Consider the following 13,503-nt stretch of genomic DNA (forward strand, 5'->3'; position numbering starts at 1 on the left):
CACAAGAAGAACTTTGTGTACTGAATATTAGGAAAGACTCCACAGTTGATGCATGTCATGAGGGTACTGACAACAACAACATTTGACAAAAATCCTCTTCTTTATACTATCTCAAAGTCTTACATCTAGACATTGCAGGGAAAAGAGTTGTTGGGGATTGATGAGTTTGGCTTCATACTGACTGATTGGATTTCTCTGAATATTTAATATGTATTTCAATCAATTCTATGCACTCCATTTTGGCAAATCTTCAAATTTCACTTGAAATGTTCACAAAAACTTTCTTTGCAAATCTTGCAATCATGATATTTGATAAGAAAGTCTCTGGAGCTGCAATTTTACATTGGCTGGAATCCTTTCTCGCTTTTTTGAGCATATTCAATTGGTTTTACACATTTCGTATAACCACCACATTTTCATCTTCCTTCATAGGTAATTGCAACTAATTCTTGAAATGTGTCTCAAACATGAATATTAGAGCATTCTTAACTAAGAAAGTTTTCAATGCTTGCTTTTTGAGCAATCATAGCCTTTGGGGTTTTGAGTGCTCAATTTTTGAGCGGTAATAACCATTTTGGTTTTTTTTCACTCAATTTTCGAGCCCCATAACTTTCACTTAGTCATGTCTGCTTTCTTTTTGAGCATTTTAAAGCTGTGAGCTGTGAATGTTTGTGTTTTGAGCATTAAAAACCTTTTTTGAGTTAGGAATTTTGACATTTTGAGCAACAAGGTATAACTTGAGATTTTCACATTTTTTCGCAAAAATAGGCTCATTTTGAAGGTATAAACAAGGGGAACTTACAATGTCCCACCCAAAGTTCCTTGGAAACAAGGATGAACAAAGACGAACATAATTTTGTAAAATCCCAAGGAGTTTCTATGTAAAATTCCAAAGAGTTTCTAAAAAAATAAAATTCCTTGTCTTCTTTGGATAACATAAATGACATGACAGGTATGATTTACAAATTTATCAAATGAAAAAATTGATATATTGTTTGGAACAATAGGGTGACCAGAAGCAATGCAATTAGAGATAATTGATTCATTGTCAGAGTTCAATATTCTAATTGAAAACAATAGTTGTTATTCCTTTCATAATCAATTACAATACAATGAGGGTCAATTAAGAAAATTTGTGCACCTGTGTATTTAGACAATACCAGTACGACAGTAGTACATGGTGAAAATAGAAACTATTTCAATCTCCACGGAGGATGCTATTCAGGACGACAGTATTATCTTCTGTGATCATCGATAGATGGCACTCGTATCTCTGCATTACTCTTATTCAAAGACTTTTGTTATTCATCGTAAAGCAAACTATTCATACATATCTATGTCATTCCAACCCAATAGCCTCTGTGATGTGTCGTAAACAATTCCTTGACCGCGTTGACAAGAGCAATGTTCACAAATAAAACTTCGCCATGTTTAGCAAACAAACTTCACAATCTTCGTTTTGATATCTCCACTAGGCTAGGCACGCATAGTCAGAGAAAAGGAGTTTGTTTGTATCTTTGGTCACTGACCAACTTCATTAAAATATTCAATTCATAAAATTCATTACGATTTAAATTGACAAAATTTGATAAAAATCTGGTGAATGTCCAAAACTGATTCCATAGTTAAATAATTATTATTATGTTAATCAACACCTAATTTTATTTCTCAGATATTATTAATTAATTTATATTAGTTTTTAAATTGAAAATTGAAACTAATATAAAATAATTAATATATATTTGTCTTGTTTAACTCCATCATAATAGTCAACTTGGGGACATTGCAAATCTCCCCTCCCTCATTTTGTTTGCCCACAAGCAACTGTAAATTAGGATGTTGAAGCACTTGTTCGCCTTCCCATGTTGCATCATCTACCAGCAAATTCTTCCATTGTACGAGATATTCCTTGATGGATCAATAATGCAAACACCTTTCTCGTAGATCCAAGATTTTTTCAGGTATGTTTCCAATTTCCCCTTTGAATCCAAGGGTGGTAGTTCCTTTGATACTGAAACCTGTTTACCTAATGCCTTCTTTTGGCAAGAAACATGAAAGACATTATGTATACGGCTGCCTGCCGGTAAATTTAATTCACAAGCGACTGTACCAATTTTCCTAACAATTTGGTAAGGTCCATAGAAGTGAGGTTTTCAATTTTCTAGCTCCACTGCATTTGAGCGAAGATTGATGATATGGCTGTAATCTAAGATGCACCAACTTTGCTTCAAAACTTAGCTCCACACATTTTCTATCTGCATAAATTTTCTGTTGGTTTTGTGCAGCTTGCAAATTTTCCTTAAGTGCTTTCAAAATATCTTGACATTTTTGAAGCTAATTTTGAGCTTTGGGCACATTACTATGATCAAAGGCAAGATCAACAAAAGATGAAGCATCATACCCATACAAAGCTTTAAATGGAGTCATACCAATATACATATGATAGGTTGTATTGTAACGATATTCTCCCAAATGTAGCCATTGAACCCAAGCTTTTTGATGTCTAACAATATAATTACAAAGGTATCCTTTAACCCATTTGTTTACTATTTCTGTCTGGCCATCTATAGGTAGATGGTAACTGGTATTGTGATTCAAATCTGCACTTGTTAACTTGAATAATTCCTCCCAAAAGATGCCAAAGAATCTACTATCCCTATCACTGATAATAATTTTTGGTAAACCATGTAGACAAAAACCTCCTTGAAAAAGTCGTTAGCTATCTAAACAACTGTAAACTCTATAGTAGTTGCAAAGAAGTGTGCAAATTTGGTTAGTTTATCAACTACTACAAAAATGCAATCTTTACCATGTGTCCGAGGTAATCCAGTAATGAAGTCCATGGATACACTCTCACTTTTGTTTAGAAATGGGTAAAGGATGGAGTAAACCTGTTGGATATGAATGCTCAACTTTATTTTGCTGAAAAGTAATGCATTCCTTCACATAGCACAACACATCATTCTTGAGCCCTTTCCATGTAAATCGTTCACAAATTTGCCTGTAAGTTTTGAAATAACTTGGATGTCCTACAAAGGGTAAATCATGAACTCCCTACATAATCCTCAATTTTAATTTAGAACTAGATACGAGAAAGATTCTATCCTCGTAATAAATCACATCATTTACTATCTTGCACCTATCATCTTGAACATTCCCATCCAGTAAATCACAAGCAAACACATTCATAGAATATTTCACTAATAAAAGAGATTTCCAATCAGTTGTTACCCCTGATATAGCATTTATTGAAGGTTTCTTGGATAATGCATCAGCAACCACATAGTTCTTTCATTCAACATATACAATTTCAAAATCAAAAGCTTGAATCTTACTGATCCACTTTTGTTGCTAGTCATTCAAATCTTTTTGGCCCAAGAAATATTTCAAATTGTTATGATTAGTTCTAACTCCAAATCTACCACCAACCAAATATTGTCGGAATTTAGCCAATGCATGCATTATTGCTAATGTTTACTTATTGTATATTGAATACAACCTTTCAGTATTCTTGAGTTTCTTGCTTTCATAAGCTATAGGATGTTTATTCTGCATTAAGACTGCTCCTATTCCTTCACTAGAAGCATCACATTCTAATACAAATGGTTGATTAAAATTTGGAAGTGCAAGAATTGGGAAAGAGCACATTACCTCTTTGAGTTTATCAAATACCTGTTGTGCTTCTTTTGTCCACCTGAATGCACCTTTTTGGTAAGATTTGACAATGGTGCTCCAAGTTGTGAAAATCCTCTCATGAATCTCCCGTAATAAATGCATAAGCCAAAGAAACCTCTTAAATCTGAAAGATTCTATGGAGGTGGCCAATCCAAAATGGCTCTAATCTTCACTTGATGTACCTGTATACCCTTAGCACTAGTCTATGACCCAAATATAAAATTCTGGTCATAACAAATTCACATTTAGAGGCTTTTGCATAAAGAGACTGTGGTTCCATCATACCCAAAATTTCATCAATATGTTTCAATTTTCAATTTGCAAACTAATATAAATTAATTAATAATATCTGAGAAATACAATTAGGTGTTGATCAACATAATAATAATTACTTAATTATGGAATCAGTTTTGGACATTCACTAGGATTTTATCAAATTTTGTCAATTTAAATTGTGACCATGTGGAATGGAAGGGCATGCTAGATGAATTGAATATTTTAATGAAGCTTGTCAGTGACCAAAGATAGACTATGCTTGCCTAGCCTAGTGGAGATATCAGAAGGGATTGTGCAGTCCGTTTGCTAAACCTAGCGAAGTTTTATTTGGGAACACTACTCGTGTCTGCTTGGTCAAGGACTTGTTTACGGCACGTCACAGAGCCTATCGGGTTGGACCGAGATAGATGTATGAGTTTGCTTTATGATGAATAACACAAGTCTTCGAATTAAGAGTAAAGTAGAGATGCAAGTGCCATCTGTCGGTTATCACAGAAGATAATATTGTCGTCCTGAATAGCGTCCTCAGTGGAGATTGAAATAGTTTCTATTTCATCATGTACTACCGTCCAAAACAATATACACTGTGGAGTTGGAATAGCATATTACTCGCCATAAGGGAGCAAAGTTGATTAATAAGTGAAGAAGAATTACTATAGAAAATCTAATTAATCGCCACATCTGGAGCATTTGGTCTTTTTGACATCACAGGAGGGACGAGACTCCTATTTGGGTGAGCCTTTATGTCACAGGAAGTACGCGAGGCATCAACTGGTATTATCCAAATACACAAGTACACAAATTTTATTAATCGACTCTCATCGTATTGTAATTGATTATGAAAGGAATAGTAACTATTGTTTTCAATCAGAATATTCAACTCTGATAGTGAATCAATTATCTCTAATTGTATTGCTTCCGGTCAGCCTATTGTTCGAATCAGTATATCAATTTTATCATTAGATAAATTTGTAAGTCAAACTTGTTATTTCATTTCTGTTATCCAATGAAGGCAAGATTTTTTCTTTTAGAAACTCTTTGGAATTTTACATAGAAACTCTCTGGGATTTTACATTGGTATCAGAGCCTTTTTGCATGTCGGCTTATCGGGGAAATTACATAGATTAGACATATGCAAAAAGGACATTATAATTTCCGTAATACCCGAGTTAGACAAAACATGGATCCTAACACTCCAGTGGAATCGTCTAGTTCTTCCTTATAGGTTGATATCGAAGATAGTCATACAAAACTAGACGAAGAAATAATTTTTGAAAAAAATAATAACATGGGGGAAGCAAATGATACTAGGGATCTTGTAGCAACAATACTTAGGAGCCAACAAGATATGCAAAACAGTGTTAATTGTATGACTAATTTGATGACTCAATTTATGGCCCACAATCTTAATCAAAATCAGAGTAATGCTGGGAGAATTGGTGGATGGAAGGATCATTTAGTAAATAACCAGCTTGAGGGTTCTACCACATCAAGACCTGCCATGCCTACATTCACACCTAGGAATCCGTAGCATGAAAGGGAGCCTTGTATTATAGAATTACAAGAAGAAATATACTAGGATTGGTTATAGTTAGGGGATGAATTTAGATCGTCAATGACTTTTAGAGAATACTTGGATGTCAGGATGAAACATAGGCCTAAAGGATAGCGGAGCTATAATAATGAATTGCAGAGAAAGATTGGTAAGATGTCCATTCCTTATTTTGATGGGTCAAGGAAAACAACTGGTAGAGCTTGGGTGCAAAAATTTGACACATTTCCAATTGAATGCTATGATGGAAGGCGAAGCAATCACATATGCAACTTTACATTTAGAAGGGATGGTACATGAGTAGTGGCACCATGGGCAAATAACATTGGGTCACGATCAGATCAGCACATATGCTACCTTTACTGAGAGACTCATAGACAGGTTTGGTTCTAAGGATCGTGAACTTCATCTAAGTCAGCTTAGACAAACAGGAACGGTGGAACAATACATTTCTGAATTTGAGAAATTAGCAGTCCTAGTAACTAAGATTACTGAAAGGCAAACAATTGTTATATTTATTGATGGGTTATTTGATGCACGTAAAGGATGGGTCAAATCTCTAAATCCCCTTTCTTTGTAGGCTGCCATTAAAAGCAAGAGAATTGGCGCCTTCTTCTAAGGGATTTTTTTAAATAGGGGACCACCCCCAAAATCAGATAATGATAGAAAACCTCTCATGAACTACACACCTTTCTGAAATAAATTGGATAGAGAGGAACGACACACCTTTCACGAAGAGACTCATTGATAGGTTTGGCTCTAAGGATCCTAAACTTCATCTAAGTCAGCTTAGACAAACAGGAACGGTGGAACAATACATTTCTGAATTTGAGAAATTAGCAGTCCTAGTAACTAAGATTACTGAAAGACAAAAAACTGTTATATTTATTGATGGGTTACTTAATGCACGTAAAGAATGGGTCAAATCTCTAAATCCCCCTTGTTTGTAGGCTGCCATTAAAAAAACACGAGAATTGGAACCTTCTTCTAAGGGATTTTTTTTTAATAGGGGACCACCCCCAAAATTAGATAATGACAGAAAACCTTTCATGAGCTACACACCTTTCTGAAATAAATTAGATAAAGAGGAATGAGATGAACTTGGGAGAAAAAAGTTATGCTTCAATTGTAAAGAAGCTTGGGCACTAGGTCATAGATGTTTGGGTAAAGGGAAAATACATTATATTGAGGTAGCATCAAACAGTGAAGAAGAGGAAAATATAGATCAATACCTAGAACCTAGCTAGAAGACCACCATAGAACAAACCCAAGAAAACAAACAAGGAAAGGTTGTAATAGCATCCATGATAGGAACTCCACATTATAATATTTTCAGAGTAAGAGGAGTATTGCAGGGTCAGCGGTTAGTTGTTATTTGGATAGTGGATCTACACTTAATTTCATTAATACTGCACTAGTTAAAAAACATGGTTTACATACAGTGGAACATGAGGGATTTGATGTTCAGGTTGCAGGTGGCACTAATTTAGTAAGCACACATAAGGTTCCACAATTAGGTATTGCTCTTGTTAATTATATAGTAATAGATGATTTTTATGTGGTTGATTTGGCTAATACTAATGTTATTTTGGGAATTCAATGGATGGAGACTTTGGATAAATATTCATAGATTTTGAAGCGCCTAGAGTTTTCTTTCAAGTTGATGGGAAAAAGGTAATTCTTAGAGGAATGTCAAATGGTGGACTTGGCATTGTCTTTGCTAAGGTAATTCTTAGGGTAATGTCAAATGGTGGACCTAGGGTTGTCTCTGCTAACAGGATGGAGATTGTTTTCTATCATGGTGATGCTGCTTACTCAGCATAATGTTTTATTTCCACCAAGGTAATAGGTTTTGAATCTAAACATTATCAAGATGATTTATTGCAGATTTTACATTCACATAGTTTGGTTTTCTGTGATATACCCCCAGGAGTACCTTTGGATAGAGGTTTTGAACATACTATTGAACTAGAAGAAGGGGCAAAGCCAGTTATCACTACTCCATATAGACATCCTAAGGCGTTCAGAGATGAAATAAAGAAGATTATTAAGGAGTTGTTGGATATGGGACATATCAAGCCTAGTTCATGTCTATTTGCTTCATCTGTAGTGCTGGTTAAAAAGAAAGATGAGACTTTACATGTGTATAGATTATCGTGCCCTCAATAAAAAGACCATAAAAAATAGGTATCTGATTCCCCAAATCGATGAATTACATGGTGCTACATATTTCTCTAAAATTGATTTGAGGTTAGGGTATCATTAGATTAAGTCAAGGGAACATGATTTTCATAAAACTTTGCTAGGTTTAGCAAGCAAACTTCACAATCTTCCTTCTAATATCTATACTAGTCCAGTCACACATAGCTTGATGAAAGGAGTTTGTTTGTATCTTTGGTCACTGACCAACTTCATTAAAATATTCAATTCATCTAGTCTGCCCTTCCATCCCACGCGGTCACAATTTAAATTGACAAAATTTGAAAAAATTCTGGTGAATGTCCAAAACTGATTCTATAATTAAATATTAATTATTATGTTAATCAACACCTAATTTTATTTCTTAGATATTATTAATTAATTTAGATTAGTTTGTAAATTGAAAATTGAAACTAATATAAAATAATTAATATATGTCTTATTTAACTCCATCAAAATAGTCCTCTTGGAGGGACATTACAATTTTTTTAAAGATAACACATTGATACATGCAACTACAAACATATAAGAGATCGCAATGGAAAACAGCTAACCAAACCACCAAAAATCCTCAAGCATTCATCACTTACAAATGCATCCATTTCCATCCACATGAATTAAACATACAATGCTCATTCTAGGTTGAGTTAACAATTAACACAGACTACATTTTAAACCCAAAATGCAAGTTCCTAGATGATTAATCATACAAGTTCATTTTCATTTACCGCAACAAACCTACAAGGGTAAATTCCACAAACTCGAACTGATCTATTTTGATCTAGGAAGAGGTTGGACCCAAAAGGGTATCCAAAACCACAATTCGAATTTCCAGAAAGCAAGCATAGACGTCTATTGTTTGCTGTGCGACAAAACAACACTGGGCTCATGCGAGTTAGGAAATTCCTTGTGCAAGCTTTCCCCGCAAGCCAAGCAAATTTACTTTCTAGGCTCGCGAGAGACAAGAAGGTCTTGTGTGAGACTTTACTCTTCCCTACGAGTAAATGTAAGCTAGCATGACAGTTTGCTCTATCATGTGAGAGAATGCCTTTCCCAAGCGACATCAAGCTAACAACACAATAAAAATGCATAAAAGAAAGTACAAAAAGATGAAATCTCCACACTGGGGAGTACCGAAACCACATAAATTGAAGAGCGAACACTCGAGAGCAAGAAAGGAATCTAACAACCCTAACAGGTTAATATATAGATTCACAATAACATCCATTCATCTAATCAACATCATCATAATAAAGCATGTACAAAAGCAACATCACAATGAAGGGAAAGTACAAGCATAAGATGCAACCAAACTAAATCAAGCTTGCTCGTTTCCTCCCAACCGTAATGGCATCATGAGACCTCAAAGATCCTAACCATACCCCCGAGCATGAAATTTCAAATGCCAACAAGAATGTTGGTGTTACCTTATGAGTTCTACCTTACCAATAACCATCATATGCCATCAATGAAACATGGAACATCCAACATGCTAATCTATCAATCGCATTGTTAATTCATAGCAGTGGCAAGTAACATCAACTAAGCAAATAGTATCTATCATCGTGATAAAGAAATGCAATAAGTAAACATATTAAGCATCATCTAAAACATGATATCAATGCATCCAAGGTAAAACATAAATCACAAGGAAACATGCTCTAGATACACCGAACCACCAAATAAACATCAGCTCTGGCCTCAAGACTAGAAGCAGACTGTCTTTGTACATCGGTCCCCAACATTGTTTTAGGTAGCTATGCCTCCCAACCATGTGGTACTCACAAGCCTACTCTCGCCATGTTGACGGAGATAATGACCCGACCACAATCACATAAGACACTCACCCATGGCTAACACATGCCAATCAAGTATGATACTGACATCTGTATGATCATGAAAACAATGCAATACATCAGGTCATTGATCAGAGTCACTAAGTATAACTATGTAAGAAATTTGGTGGAGTGTAAATCGCTTGGTATGGGGAAGCCCAAGCTATATTTGGTGTGGAACTCAATTGAATTCCCTCGGGAGGCCATCACACCATGCCCTTAGACCTGATATAGTCCTACTGTACAAGCATCACAACCTCAAACCTGATACAAGCCTATCATACGAGTGTTCTCGTCTTATCATTATGTTTTATTACCCATTAATTAATTATGATTAACACTTGTTAGAACTTCTTAAGTTACCTTGTCAAAATGCTTCTGACCCTGGGATACACAAGAGAAGCCACTCCACATGTGTACCCTACAATTCATGCTCATCACATAATGAGTGCCCATAGTCAATGCAAGTTCCCAACCTAACTCTCAAATGAACAATCCCTCAACTAGCCTATATCCATGAGTTCAAGTCTCATAAGATCCCATCATATACATGTGCACGTGCTCGTGTGTGGACACAACCAACTTCACGAATATAACCAAGTAATACCAATGCAAGAGTTGGATATGAGAAATGCAACAAATGATATAAGTATAATAAACTCACTCAACCGACCTATATTTGGGAGTACAGATTCAACATGAATCCTAGTGTGCTCGAAGTAAAAGCATAACATGCAAGGAAACGTGGAATACAATCCATTTTCGCAATCCATGAAGACACTGTCAAAACCCCAACAAAATGTAGGTGGCAGGCAAAACAAGGCAAGAATGGAAAGCCCAAAATTCAAACTTCTCAGATAATAATGAAATTGAAACCCCAACTCTAGAATATGGTCACAAGACCAAGCTTTCAATAAAATTCACTTAACATGCTCAACTTCACAATCTGGCAAATTGGGTAAAAGACACTAGTCCACAAAAATCAATATGAAGACACGATTTCAGATCGAGAAATAACATACCCAAAATGTTCTATAACCATTCTGATTCCACAATCCTAATCATTGAGGCAAGGACTACAAGATCCAACCTCTAATTAAACTAAACAAAGAAACGAGTGAACATTAGATGACACACAAAACAAGGCGATGCCAAAATCATCCAAAAATCAAACATCAAATAAATCGACAAAATTAAAACCCATTGGTCTAAACCCACCCAGCATCACACTTTTCAAATAAAATTTTGGATCCGGATGCATCACGGAAATCCAATAGCATAACAATAGGATAACTTATAAACCCACATGCTAAAACGGTAAAAAGCTCACACCCGTCCAACTAGGTGATGGAATTGTATAAAAATGGAGGGTAATACTAGTTCTCTACTCCCTAACATTTAGCAACAAGAGACATAAGCTAAAACGGAGTAAATCTATAAAAATGAGAAGGCCCTACCTCACAGCCAAAAGGGCTAAAATGGGAAATAAAGCCATAAAATAACGGGCTCACCAAATGCGCTGAAACACTCAGCACAACAAGACTTTCTTGCTATGAATCCAACGAGGCTCACCTCATGATGATCCACCGAGCCAATCTCTCTCAACAAGTAAATGAAGAAAAAGCCATGAAGAGGGTTTGGCAATCTTCTCTCCAAAGCAAGAAATAACAAAGTAAATGTGAACAACAAAGTTCCTTTTTGCCAATATAACCACTTTCCCCCAAAGTGACTTATGAAATGTTAGCCCCAATTGATAATGTTATTAATGTATGTGAGAGAGTTATATCAGTTGTTATGTTGTCATTGATGTCAAACCTTAATTAGTGAGACATTATGCTAATTTAGTAGAGTGCCATATCATTTGATTAATGAAGAGGGTTTGAAGAAAGTATAATGATGTAAGTGATGATAAATGTATGGTATTCAATGGGCACTTGAATGAGTTAGACTCTGATAGTATAATGTTGGTTTGATTGTTTTATATGATTTGATTAAGTGTTGAGATCATGTATAAGGAAGACAGTTCGGTCGGTGAAAGAAAAACTACATTATCAATTGAGCTACTACAGTTGTCACCGACCGCTTAATGAAGAAGTAAAGGAAGTATTTGTTAACCAAGCTCAATGTTAACCGAGCAAGACATAGTGTTAATCAAGCATAGAAAGAAAGAACAATATAAGAAAAGATGTAATCTAAGGCCGACATTTGATGAAAATAAAGATTGTTTGAGAAGTCTCGAGGTTAAGGATGGACTTATGAGATCAACAGATGGAGAATTTCAAAGGAGATATAATGAAGGTGATTTAATGATTTGAATTGAAGCACGCATTTCAAGGTGAAGTCATATTAATTGATTGTCTAGATTCAATGAACTTGAGCTAAATGAAGATCTAACAATTGTGATTAAAGACAAAATGAATAGATTTGATGGTACGACAAATCATAAAGATTTCTATTTAAGGGATGAACACAATGTTTATTGTTGCTGATCAAGTTGAAGAAGTTGATAGCCAGAGGATAACCAAGCAAAGCTGTACTGTGAAGATCAAGTAATAGAAGTGCTATGACGATGAATTGTTGAGTAAATTAGCCAAAAGGGATCAAAAGGAAGAAAGAGGAAATAGATAGAGTGAAGCAAAGATCTGAACAAACAATGTAGTGGTAAACCTAACAGATCATTTCATTATTACTATTTAACCATTGTAGCATAAAATCTTTTGATTGGGTGGACTTAATAGTCCTATTGAAATCCTATATAGTAACATTCAATTGAGTGCTTTATAAGTGCTTTAGAGCAGGCCACTCTATAGAAGTTCCATGGAGTGATAAGGTCTAGATGATCTTTGGTGAAAATCCTCTAACAAGGTCACATGTAATATGTGTATGTAACCTTTAACAAGGTATGCTCCTAACAAAGCTCACTTCAGAAGAGTGAAATTTTTGGGTTGGTGGTTCCCAGGTGGCTTTTCCCTTAACAAGGTTTCCACGTTAAATACTTGTGTCAAAATTGTGTGGATGCTTATTGTGTTGCATATCATTTAATGTTTATTGTTTATTGCTGCAGCTCGATATATACACATAAGGTTTACTTTGTTATTTGGTAGATGAAGTATATGAAATTGACAATTTGATACAAAGTCTATGTTATGATGTTTGATATGATTATTGAGCTAATGATCTGAAAGTAGAAAGAGTTTAAGTTTGTGAAAAGTGTTTCAAAGGCTTGTAGGATAACTGGTTATAATTGATTAAACCCCCCTCTCAGTTATCTAACAGAATTAGGCTATTAAAATAACTTACTAACCAATTGACCCCTTTTAAATTAAATTAGGCGATTCCAATTCAATTGGAATTCAACTACGACGAATTCGTCTCTAACCCATTAAATCAACATTTAATTAACATTTTCCGTAGGCCCATCTAGACATATATGCATAATGAATCTGGATTTACCAATTATTGAAGGGCTAAAATAATCAACATAAAGATACATTGCCCATACATGGACGATATTGGCTCAATATGAAAGGTCTGATCACTAACTTGATGTGCCACTACCGGGGATATAAGTCTTGTACAAAAAAGAACACAATCAAGTGTAGATGCACAATACATAATAGCCGAAGCAACAACTACACAAAATTACATAATAAAGCATCTAATTAATCTCATTTCAATAATCAATAATTAATCCATTTACATAAATCTAGTGAAAGAGACAAGATGAATACTCGTAGCACATAAATCAATGAATCCAATATGGATAACTCATTTTCTAATTATTTAAGCATTTAATTATGGAAGTAATAGCAATTACACAACAACATAAATGACACCATAAACATATAAGTCAACACGGTCAAACACATGAGTAAACACTGCTGCAAGATCCAAGTCAGCTGCAACAGACCAAATAGTATGCCGTGCAAGCACTGTTCACAACTCAAGGGTACTCATGGAACAACA

At 35.0% G+C, this 13,503-nt stretch overlaps 1 protein-coding gene across 4 annotated transcripts in view; it reads left to right on the forward strand.

Annotated features, from left to right (window-relative positions):
• The window catches only part of LOC149553473 (B-block binding subunit of TFIIIC), a 190,189-nt gene that overhangs the window by 58,485 nt on the left and 118,201 nt on the right, over positions 1-13,503 (forward strand). The window lies entirely within an intron of this gene.

This window comes from Cupressus sempervirens, chromosome 6 (assembly GCF_028749045.1).
Source record: "Cupressus sempervirens isolate cs-2001-9-10 chromosome 6, ASM2874904v1, whole genome shotgun sequence".
Classification (NCBI taxonomy): domain Eukaryota; kingdom Viridiplantae; phylum Streptophyta; class Pinopsida; order Cupressales; family Cupressaceae; genus Cupressus; species Cupressus sempervirens.